Consider the following 12505-nt stretch of genomic DNA (forward strand, 5'->3'; position numbering starts at 1 on the left):
GAGTTAAAGGGCTTCTGTCACCCCACTAAACTTTTTTTTTTGGTTTACTTATAATCCCTATAGTGCGATTTCTGCATACATAAGCTAAATAATCATTTTGGTCCAGTAGAATTTGTTAAAAACGTAAATTTTAAAATATGCAAATTACCTTGCTACCAGCAAGTAGGGCGGCTACTTGCTGGTAGCAGCCGCCCCCTCCGTATGTTGATTGACAGGGCCAGGGAACGGGATCGTCCTCTGCTGGCCCTGTTTGAATTCAAAATATCGCGCCTGCGCCGTACCTGTCTTCAATCGGCGCATGCGCACTGAGAGGCGGCCACTCCATCCTCAATGCGCCTGCGCCGATGACGTCACATCTACACCTGGCGCAGGCGCATTGAGGATGGAGCGGCCGCCTCTCAGTGCGCCTGCGCCGATTAAAGACAGGTACGGCGCAGGTGCGATATTTTGAATTCAAACAGGGCCAGCGATACCACATAACTACCCCAACAAGTGACCCCATTTTGGAAAGAAGACACCCCAAGGTATTTCGTGATGGGCATAGTGAGTTCATGGAAGTTTTTATTTTTTGTCACAAGTTAGTGGAATATGAGACTTTGTAAAAAAAAAAAAAAAAAAAAGAATCATAATTTTCCGCTAACTTGTGACAAAAAAATAGAAAAAAATTCTAGGAAATCGCCATGCCCCTCACGGAATACCTTGGGGTGTCTTCTTTCCAAAATGGGGTCACTTGTGGGGTAGTTATACTGCCTTGGCATTTTAGGGGCTCAAATGAATGAGAAGTAGTTTGAAATCAAAATCTGTAAAAAATGACCGGTGAAATCCGAAAGGTGCTCTTTGGAATGTGAGCCCATTTGCCCACCTAGGCTGCAAAAAAGTGTCACACATGTGGTATCGCCATACTCAGGAGAAGTTGGGGAATGTGTTTTGGGGTGTCTTTTTACATATACCCATGCTGGGTGAGAGAAATATCTCGGCAAAAGACAACTTTTCCCATTTTTTTTTTATACAAAGTTGGCATTTGACCAAGATATTTATCTCACCCAGCATGGGTATATGTAAAATGACACCCCAAAACACATTCCCCAACTTCTCCTGAGTACGGCGATACCACATGTGTGACACTTTTTTGCAGCCTAGATGCGCAAAGGGGCCCAAATTCCTTTTAGGAGGGCATTTTTAGACATTTGGATCCCAGACTTCTTCTCACGCTTTTGGGCCCCTAAAAAGCCAGGGCAGTATAAATACCCCACATGTGACCCCATTTTGGAAAGAAGACACCCCAAGGTATTCAATGAGGGGCATGGCGAGTTTCTAGAATTTTTTTAATTTATTTTTTGGCACAAGTTAGCGGAAATAGATTTTTTTAGTTTTTTCTCACAAAGTCTCCCTTTCCGCTAACTTGGGACAAAAATTTAAATCTTTCATGGACTCAATATGCCCCTCACGGAATACCTTGGGGTGTCTTCTTTCAGAAATGTGGTCACATGTGGGGTATTTATACTGCCCTGGCATTTTAGGGGCCCTAAAGCGTGAGAAGAAGTCTGGAATATAAATGTCAAAAAAAAAATTACGCATTTGGATTCCGTGACGGGTATGGTGAGTTCATGTGAGATTTTATTTTTTGACACAAGTAAGTGGAATATGAGACTTTGTAAGAAAAAAAAATATAAAATCAATTTCCGCTAACTTGTGCCAAAAAAATGTCTGAATGGAACCTTACAGGGAGGGGGGTGATCAATGACAGGGAGGTGATCAGGGAGTCTATATGGGCTTATCACCCCCCTGTAAGGCTCCATTCAGACGCCCGTATGTGTTTTACGGATCCACGCATCCATGGATTGGATCCGCAAAACACACACGGACGTCTGAATGGAGCCTCACAGGGGGGGTGATCAGGGAGTCTATATGGGGTGATCACCACCCTGTCATTGATCACCCCCCTGTAAGGCTCCATTCAGACGTCCGTATGTGTTTTGCGGATCCGATCCATGGATGCGTGGATCCGTAAAACACATACGGACATCTGAATGGAGCCTTACAGGGGGGTGATCAATGACAGGGGGGTGATCAGGGAGTCTATATGGGGTGATCAGGGGTTCATAAGGGGTTAATAAGTGACGGGGGGGTGTAGTGTAGTTGTCACGGCTGTTTAAGGGTAATAAGAGCATACACAGTAAAAAGAGCTACTGACCGGACCCAAACTAGGGAAGAGAAAGGGTGACCCCTGTCAGACCCTCAACACTCTCCCTATGCTGCTAAAGCACATGCCCGGATCCATGTGGTGGAACGAGGCATGCCCGCGTGCCTAAGACTGATGAGCCCTGTAACCCCTACAATAGTGGAAGGGGCACGGCCACCGATGCCCTGCTCAGAATATGGAGGGAACCGTGGCCACCTCAGATCCAGTCAGAAAATCACCAGGTACACAACAATGTCTGCACACTCAGCTGATGGAGCTGCAGCCGCAGAGAAGACGGATCCAAGGGCCGCTGGCAATATCCAGAGTGCTTGCAGCAACAGAACACAGGTCCAGAGAACTAATAGCTTAACAAGTGAAGATACTCAAGGCAGAGCTACAACTGAAAAGAGAAATATAATCCACGCCCTGCAATAGGAGGAGGGGTGATTTAAAGGCAAGGAAATCAAACGCAGGAGGAACAGCTGGGAGTAAAAACCTCATCACAGGGGCGGAGAAACAGAACAGTGAGAACACCTCCAAACTCTAAGTGACATCATCACAGGGGTGGAGACACAGAGCTGTGAGAACGTCTTAAAGCTCTGGTAGTGACAGTAGTGTAGTGGTGGTTGGTGCTACTTTACAGAGCTACCTGTGTCCTCTGGTGGTCGATCCAAGCAAGAGGGACCACCAGAGAACCAGGTAGCAGGTATATTAGACGCTGTTATCAAAACAGCGTCTAATATACCTGTTAGGGGTTAAAAAAAAAAAAAAAAATCGCATCTACAGTCTTCCAGCGAACGATTGCCGCTAGCAGGCTGTAGATCCAGTCTCTTACCTTCCGATCCTGTGAACGCACGCGCCCATGTACGCGCGTTCACAGGAAATCTCGCCTCTCGCGATATGATGCACGGATGCGTCCAGGAGGAATGAATCGACCGCCTCCAGGACGCATCTGTGCGTTAGGTGGTCCTGGAGCGGTTAGAAGAACCGTGAGTCACTAGAACAGTTTACACTGAGGCTGATGCTTTTGTTGCAGCAGTGATAAGATTAAGGGACAGGAGCAGAGAGATAAGAGAAGTGACAGGACAGAGTTTAGATTACAGTTTGAATTAACCCTTTAGGATCAAATTGGCTTCTCAAGGAGATATACATGTTAAAGGCATCCCTTCATCGGTCTCATTCAGTAGCTATATAACTAAGGGTACTTTCACAAAATTCACACTTGTGGCAGGACGGACCCGGCAGGCTGTTCACCCTGTCGGATCCGTCCTTCCGCTGTTTCGCCATGCCGCCGCTCCGTCCCCATTGACTATAATGGGGACAGGGGGGCACTCCGGCGCAGTATGGCAGTTCGCAGTTAGAGGCCGCCGGACAAAAAAGTCGGACATGCAGGACTTAGTCCGGCGGCCTTTCGCCGCGCACTGCCGTACTGCGCCGGAGCGCCGCCCTCTTCCGCATTATAGTCAATGGGGACGGAGCGGCGGCACAGCGAAACAGCGGAAGGACGGATCCGACAGGGTGACAAAAATAGTGTACAAATTGCACACTAGTTATTTTCCTGAGTGATGACTGTGGGGACTATTTTATTATCAGCCAGTGTTATTGTAATACTGTTATCAACTTAGCACATACAGTTTTCCCTGTGCATTCACTTGATTGTAGTGCTGCCACTGTGGGTAACAATGCACAGGCACACCACACATGACAGCTCCTGACTACTGAGTCCTCCTGCCCGACGTCCGCTTCTCTTGAATCTGTTCACTATAAGTATAATCACTAATCCTCCCGACTCACTCAATATACCAAGTTAAGTACCAAGAGCCGACTGAGTCAGCAAGTGAACTGATTCAATAGCATCCACGCATGCGCATTGCACACCATCTTCAGATCACTTGCAAGTCAACTCAGCAGTCAGTGACTGACCAATTAGTTCATTTGAATGAGCTGATCCAAATGAACCAATTTATCTGAAATACATAAACTTCCTATCACTACTCTAGTATTCATTAGGAATAATAGCAGCATTTATCTTCTATTAACCATAGAATAAAACTAACCACTCAGCTTGTGATCTCTCCCTCCACCTTCTCCATGACAGAGAAGGAGAACGATCATCAATAGCAATCAGCAGCTGCAATGAAGCAGGACTGAGAGCTCTCTTCACGCTCAGGAGAGATCACTACAGCTCCTCCTCATGGTTGGTGAGCTCAGACACTTTAGAGCACATTTCCGAGTGTAAAAACTATAGAAATGATCCCTGAAAGTATAGTCTTAACCTGCTACCTGCTGCAATGACAGCCCCTGGGATAGGTCCCTGCCTGTAACATTAGGGAGACCTCACAGTCAGCCCTGTAGTCACTGATGTACTGTGGACGGGGAGAAGCAGCGCTCCACTGGATATACAAGCTGGAAAACCTAATACCCACAATACAACTGCTCTCCTATCTCAATTGGCATATGTGAGTTCAGGCAGCCAATAGGAAACAAGCTCGGCTCTGTTGCCCCACCTACTCACTGGAGCAATGTGATGAGTGACATGCAGGCAGCACCCACCCCCACCCGCATTTCCTGTTACTGCTTCATCTGCATAGGAGACACAGCAAGACACTGGAGAGCCATACAGGACACGTAATGCTTCTCTACATCTGCCACTAACTAGCCTGCTATTCAGGATTTCTTTCATTCTAACTAGGAATCTCCTAGTTAGCAGTAGTAGTACACATAGTGGCATCTGCTGGCTCTATGGATTTAGCTCTTGCCACTAAAATGTCGGAAAAATTCTTGAGAAATGCAATTATTGTGATATTTACCTGTTACGGGCGATAAGCTCATGATATGAAATTAATCACAAATGCATTTGGGGCTGAGCAATTATGACAAAAATGAAAATGACAATTAAACATGTAACCTCGATTTTGGCTATTGAATGATTATTTGGGGGCGTGACTCAGGGCGTGGGTTAGCACTGGCTGTTATATGACACCAATACTTTGATCACATTTTGAGTTCTGTGCTTTTTAAAAAACAAATAAGGCAATTTTTTTCTCTATTGGGGATTTTTCTTTGCATCGCCATTTTCTGAGTCATGACTTTTTTATTTTCGCTCAACAGAGCTGTATGAGGGCTTGTTTTTTGCGGGACAAACTTAAGTAGTACCATTTTTGGGGTACATACATTTTTTGATCACTGTTATTCAACTTTTTGGGGGGATAAGGTGACAAAAAAAATGTGGAATTGCATTTTTTTATTTTATTATAATTTTTTTTCGTTACAGCATTCACTGCACAGGAAAAAATTTAAAAATATTTTAATAGTTCAGACTTTGTTGGATGCGGCGATAATCATCAAACTATCATATTAATTGCATTTCTCAAGAATTTTCCCTACATTTTAGTGGAAAAAGCTAAATACATATCCAGCAGGCACAGGCAACTGATCAAAGCTGCATTTTCAGCTTGAGGGTTTTGGCGTGGATATGCGCAAAAAATGTGCGAAAAATGAAGGAAAAAAAATGCATGGACTTACATGGAGCCTTTTTTATGCTTCCTATTCATTTCAATGGGAGATTCCGCGCTGATTCTGCCCCAATATAGGGCATGCTGCTTTTTTCCACGTGGAAAAAAAAGCAAGTGCTGCTTCCCATTGAAATGAATCAGAGCCTTTTTTTTAGGCGTTTTTTTGAGCTGAACACTACAAAATCAGTGCCCAAAAAAAATAAATCTGAACTGTCCTTTGCAGAAAATAAGTTTAATTCACATCGATCTGCAAGCTGCATTCAAGTGTGTGGAACTGATTTTCAGTCACAGAAATTTCTGTAACAAAACCTGCTGCAGAAGAAAACCAGCACATTACAGTACCAGCAAATTGTGCACAATCGCTCAAATATCATGTACACAGATTTTTTTCCATGTAGAAATTGACATGCATTTCATATTTCTAAATCTGCAGCACATCAATTATGTTTGCGGTTACAGCTGAGGATTTCATCAATTTCAATGGATGGGTGAGATCTGTGTCAAAGACGCACCAATTCAGCAATTAGACATCGAGAAGTTTGATGCACACACAAAGTAAGTATCTGTGGTTTACAAATCATAGTAAGACTAAATGTTGCAAATGCCATGTGAAATCACAGCACTAGTGATCATTAGGAATAATACCAGCATTTATCTTCTATTAACCATAGAATAAAACCAACCACTCAGCTTGTGATCTCTCCCTCCACCTTCTCCATGACAGAGAAGGAGAACGATCATCAATAGCAATCAGCAGCTGCAATGAAGCAGGACTGAGAGCTCTCTTCACGCTCAGGAGAGATCACTACAGCTCCTCCTCATGGTTGGTGAGCTCAGACACTTTAGAGCACATTTCCAAGTATAAAAACTATAGAAATGATCCCTGAAAGTATAGTCTTAACCTTCTACCTGCTGCAATCACCGCCCCGGGGATAGGTCCCTGCCTGTAACATTAGGGAGACCTCACAGTCAGCCCTGTAGTCACTGATGTACTGTGGACGGGGAGAAGCAGCGCTCCACTGGAAATACAAGCTGAAAAACCTAATACCCACAATACAACTGCTCTCCTATCTCAATTGGCATATGTGAGTTCAGGCAGCCAATAGGAAACAAGCTCGGCTCTGTTGCCCCACCTACTCACTGGAGCAATGTGATGAGTGACATGCAGGCAGCACCCACCCGCACCCGCACCCGCACCCGCACCCGCACCCGCACCCGCACCCGCTGCTTCATCAGTTCATCTGCATTTTTTGCTGGACGAATACAGACCTATTAATTTCAATGGGTTCACATCAGTATGTCTGTTCTGCGGCGCTACAAAAAACATATAACATGTCCTATATCTGTCTGCCTCACAGACAAGGATTGAACAGTTCTACAGAGAACAGAACACAAAGTATATATTTGTGGTTTACAAATCATAGTAAGACTAAATGTTGCAGATACCATGTAAGGTCACAGCACTGTAGTGATCATTAGGAATAATAGCAGCATTTATCTTCTATTAACCATAGAATAAAACCAACCACTCAGCTTGTGATCTCTCCCTCCACCTTCTCCATGACAGAGAAGGAGAACGATCATCAATAGCAATCAGCAGCTGCAATGAAGCAGGACTGAGAGCTCTCTTCACGCTCAGGAGAGATCACTACAGCTCCTCCTCATGGTTGATGAGCTCAGACACTTTAGAGCACATTTCCGAGTATAAAAACTATAGAAATGATCCCTGAAAGTATAGTCTTAACCTTCTACCTGCTGCAATGACAGCCCCTGGGATAGGTCCCTGCCTGTAACATTAGGGAGACCTCACAGTCAGCCCTGTAGTCACTGATGTACTGTGGACGGGGAGAAGCAGCGCTCCACTGGAAATACAAGCTGGAAAACCTAATACCCACAATGCAACTGCTCTGCTATCTTAATTAGCATATGTGAGTTCAGGCAGCCAATAGGAAACAAGTTCGGCATTTTTTTTTTTTTTTTTTTTTTTTTTATAAAGCTCGAGGAGCCTGCTTTCTACAGCAGTGCAACAAAACCGTATAGTGTGCCACATAAAGAACGTGCACTAGGCTACGTACCACTTGGAAACGAACCCCAGTTCGGGAAATGTTTTTTACAGTACAAGTTAATTTACGAAGCTATTGCGCGAAATCTCGCTAGACTTCGCAAAGCAATAACTTCTGGTCATCGGAGCCAATACATTCTAATACTGTACGGAGCTCCTGCGCTGTAGAGTATTAGAACGAAGTTTTATGCGATTCGACTTCGGATGTTTCTTCTGAAGTCTATTCGCTCATCTCTACACAACACATATTCCTGTCTGCGCAATGGACAAGAATAAGACATGTTCTATCTTTTTGTCGGGCCAGTACACGGTGTACTGTCCTATTGACATGAATGGGTGCACATCACATGCGCAAAAATGTCGATTGGATGCGGACCAAAAATATGGGCTCATGCATCCGATCTGCATTTTTTGCTGGACGAATACAGACCTACTAATTTCAATGGGTTCACATCGGTATGTCTGTTCTGCAGGGCTACATAAAATATATAACATATCCTTATCTGTTTGCCTCACAGACATGGATTGAACTCTAGACAGAGCACAACGCACACCAAAAGTTGCAAATGCCATGTGAGATCACAGCACTGTAGAGATCATTAGGAATAATAGTAGTGATCTCCGGATCATGAACAAATCGTTCTTTTGAACCGATTCAGTTAACTGATCCGGAAGAGTCGGATCCCCTGACTGAGCCGATCCGAATGAAACGGCTCAGTCAGATGAGCACAGAGGCAGCAGCAGGCAGTGAAATAGGAGCCGGCAGTGGACGCTAGCCCCGCCCCTCCCCGCCCTCCAACCAATCAGAGGCAGCCAGCACTGACTCCCAGCACAGGGGGAGTCGCAGGGACTCAGAGAATCGTCTGAGTCTATTGGTTAAAAGAATCAAATGAGTCAGAGACTCATTTGATTCTTTTGAGTTAAAAGAACCGTGAGTCACAGAGTCCCTGCCAGGCTCCCTGCTCTGCGGCTCCCTGTAAGTCCGTCCGGGGGGAAGCATTAATCTAGCATGCAGCAGAGCTGTGTGTGTACAGGGTACATGCAGCAGTAGTGGCGTCGCTAGAGGGCAATTGCCCCCCCTATGTTGTTCCTTGCCCCCCCAGGTGCCCCCCCGCTGATTCCCCCGAGTGAATACTAATGAGCGCTTCCATTATGGAAACGCTCATTAGTACAGAAGGACCAGGAAGTGGTGAACGCTCTGTACTTACCACTTCCTGGTCCTCGGCTGTCGGCTGTGCGCGCCAGTTTAGAGCACAGTCGACTGGGGAGAGAGAAAATGGCAGGCGGCGTCCGTCCAGGAGCAGGAGAGGTAAGTGGTTTTTTTTTTTTATTTTATAAAAAATGTGGCTGCTGGGGGCATTATGGGGGCTAATAGGAGGCATATGGGGCTAATAGGAGGCATATTTGGGGGCTAATTGGAGTCATATTTGGGGGCTAATTGGAGTCATATTTGGGGGCTAATAGGAGGCATATGGGGCTAATTGGAGGCATATGGAGCTAATTGGAGGCATATGGAGCTAATTGGAGGCATATGGGGGCTAATTAGAGGCATAATGGGGGCTAATTAGAGGCATAATGGGGGCTAATTAGAGGCATAATGGGGGCTAATTAGAGGCATAATGGGGGCTAATTAGAGGCATAATGGGGGCTAATTAGAGGCATAATGGGGGCTAATTAGAGGCATAATGGGGGCTAATTAGAGGCATAATGGGGGCTAATTAGAGGCATAATGGGGGCTAATGGGGCTAATAAGAAGAATAATGGGGGCTAATGAGGCATAAGTTTTAATAGGGTATCATTGCTGGACTTGTAGTATTACGTTAGGATTACCCTACTAATATCCATTGTTATAATTCCTGGACTTCTAATTGCTGGACTTCTAATGAGGCATAAGGGCTTATAATGGGGGCTAATGAGGCATAAGGGCTGATATGGGGGCTGATATGGGAGTGATGAGAGGCATAATGAGGGCTAATGAGAGGCATAATGTGTCATCCACAGATCCCCCATAACAGTGTGTCTTCCACAGATCCACCATAACAGTGCGCCTGTGCACTGACGAGAGACAGAAAGAAGAGGAAAGAATCCGTGGAAGCAAGCAGAGGACGGCACAGCAGATGACTCAATAGCTTCTTTTGTAAGTAAATTGTTTTATTATAACTGTATCCCTGCAGACCGCAACTCTCTCGTATTTTGTAATCTTATTTCTATATACTTATTTTGTTTTTGCCCCCCCATTTTTGACTGTGGTATCTTTGTGCCCCCCCTATATATTGTTCCTAGAGTCGCCACTGTGCAGCAGTGTAGCATCATGCTACACTGCTACATGCACCCTGTACACACACAGCTCTGCTACATGCTGTAGCAGAGCAGGAAGTCTGGTAGGGACTCGGTGACACAATTCTTTTAACCACTTCAGCCCCGCTAGCTGAAACCCCCTTAATGACCAGGCCACTTTTTACACTTCGGCACTACACTCCTTTCACCGTTTATCGCTCGGTCATGCAACTTACCACCCAAATGAATTTTACCTCCTTTTCTTCTCACTAATGGAGCTTTCATTTGGTGGTATTTTATTGCTGCTGACATTTTTACTTTTTTTTTTATTAATCGAAATGTAACGATTTTTTTGCAAAAAAATGACATTTTTCACTTTCAGCTGTAAAATTTTGCAAAAAAAACGACATCCATATATAAATTTTTCGCTAAATTTATAGTTCTACATGTCTTTGATAAAAAAAAATGTTTGGGCAAAAAAAAAATGGTTTGGGTAAAAGTTATAGCGTTTACAAACTATAGTACAAAAATGTGAATTTCCGCTTTTTGAAGCAGCTCTGACTTTCTGAGCACCTGTCATGTTTCCTGAGGTTCTACAATGCCCAAACAGTAGAAAACCTCCACAAATGACCCCATTTCGGAAAGTAGACACCCTAAGGTATTCGCTGATGGGCATAGTGAGTTCATAGAACTTTTTATTTTTTGTCACAAGTTAGCGGAAAATGATGATGATTTTAAATTTTTATTTTTTTCTTACAAAGTCTCATATTCCACTAACTTGCGAAAAAAAAAAAAAATTCTAGGAACTCGCCATGCCCCTCACGGAATACCTTGGGGTGTCTTCTTTCCAAAATGGGGTCACTTGTGGCGTAGTTATACTGCCCTGGCAATTTAGGGGCCCATATGTGTGAGAAGTACTTTGCAATCAAAATGTGTAAAAAATGACCGGTGAAATCCGAAAGGTGCACTTTGGAATATGTGCCCCTTTGCCCACCTTGGCATCAAAAAAGTGTCACACATCTGGTATCGCCGTACTCAGGAGAAGTTGGGGAATGTGTTTTGGGGTGTCATTTTACATATACCCATGCTGGGTGAGAGAAATATTTTGGCAAAAGACAACTTTTCCCATTTTTTTATACAAAGTTGGCATTTGACCAAGATATTTTTCTCACCCAGCATGGGTATATGTAAAATGACACCCCAAAACACATTCCCCAACTTCTCCTGAGTACGGCGATACCACATGTGTGACACTTTTTTGCAGCCTAGATGCGCAAAGGGGCCCAAATTCCTTTTAGGAGGGCATTTTTAGACATTTGGATCCCAGACTTCTTCTCACACTTTCGGGCCCCTAAAAAGCCAGGGCAGTATAAATACCCCACATGTGACCCCACTTTGGAAAGAAGACACCCCAAGGTATTCAATGAGGGGCATGGCGAGTTCCTAGAATTTTTTTTTTTTTTTTGCATAAGTTAGCGGATATTGATTTTTTTTTTTGTTTTTTTCTCACAAAGTCTCACTTTCCGCTAACTTAGGACAAAAATTTCAATCTTTCATGGACTCAATATGCCCCTTACGGAATACCTTGGGGTGTCTTCTTTCCGAAATGGGGTCACATGTGGGGTATTTACACTGCCCTGGCTTTTTAGGGGCCCTAAAGCGTGAGAAGAAGTCTGGAATATAAATGTCTAAAAATGTTTACGCATTTGGATTCCGTGAGGGGTATGGCGAGTTCATGTGAGATTTTATTTTTTGACACAAGTTAGTAGAATATGAGACTTTGTAAGAAAAAACAAAAACAAACAAAAAATTTCCGCTAACTTGTGCCCAAAAAAATGTCTGAATGGAGCCTTACAGGGGGGTGATCAATGACAGGGGGGTGATCAATGACAGGGGGGTGATCACCCATATAGACTCCCTGATCACCCCCCTGTCATTGATCACCCCCCTGTAAGGCTCCATTCAGACGTCCGTATAATTTTTACGGATCCATGGATCGGATCCGCAAAACACATGCGGACGTCTGAATGGAGCCTTACAGGGGGGTTATCAATGACAGGGGGTGATCAGGGTGATCACCCCCCCTGTAAGGCTCCATTCAGACGTCCGCATGATTTTTACGGATCCATGGATCCATGGATCGGATCCACAAAACACATGCGGACGTCTGAATGGAGCCTTACAGGGGGGTGATCAATGACAGGGGGTGATCAGGGTGATCACCCCCCCTGTAAGGCTCCATTCAGACGTCCGCATGATTTTTACGGATCCATGGATACATGGATCGGATCCGCAAAACACATGCGGACGTCTGAATGGAGCCTTACAGGGGGGTGATCAATGACAGGGGGTGATCAGAGTGATCACCCCCCCGTAAGGCTCCATTCAGACGTCCGCATGATTTTTACAGATCCATGGATCCATGGAACGGATCCACAAAACACATGCGGACGTCTGAATGGAGCCTTA

General features: G+C 44.6%; 3 non-coding genes across 3 annotated transcripts; all 3 read right to left on the bottom strand.

The window, feature by feature from the left end:
• Positions 1-4237: 4237 nt before the first annotated feature.
• On the bottom strand, positions 4238-4455 carry LOC122933494. Its single transcript, XR_006388456.1, has one exon. It is a non-coding gene; the product is annotated as a small nucleolar RNA U3 (small nucleolar RNA).
• A 1923-nt stretch (positions 4456-6378) lies between these two features.
• On the bottom strand, positions 6379-6596 carry LOC122933483. The gene has a single exon (XR_006388445.1). It is a non-coding gene; the product is annotated as a small nucleolar RNA U3 (small nucleolar RNA).
• Positions 6597-7221: 625 nt separating this feature from the next.
• Positions 7222-7439, bottom strand: LOC122933484. The gene has a single exon (XR_006388446.1). It is a non-coding gene; the product is annotated as a small nucleolar RNA U3 (small nucleolar RNA).
• Between the last annotated feature and the right edge of the window lie 5066 nt (positions 7440-12505).

The sequence above is a fragment of the Bufo gargarizans genome, chromosome 3 (assembly GCF_014858855.1).
Source record: "Bufo gargarizans isolate SCDJY-AF-19 chromosome 3, ASM1485885v1, whole genome shotgun sequence".
NCBI classification, from domain to species: Eukaryota; Metazoa; Chordata; class Amphibia; order Anura; family Bufonidae; genus Bufo; species Bufo gargarizans.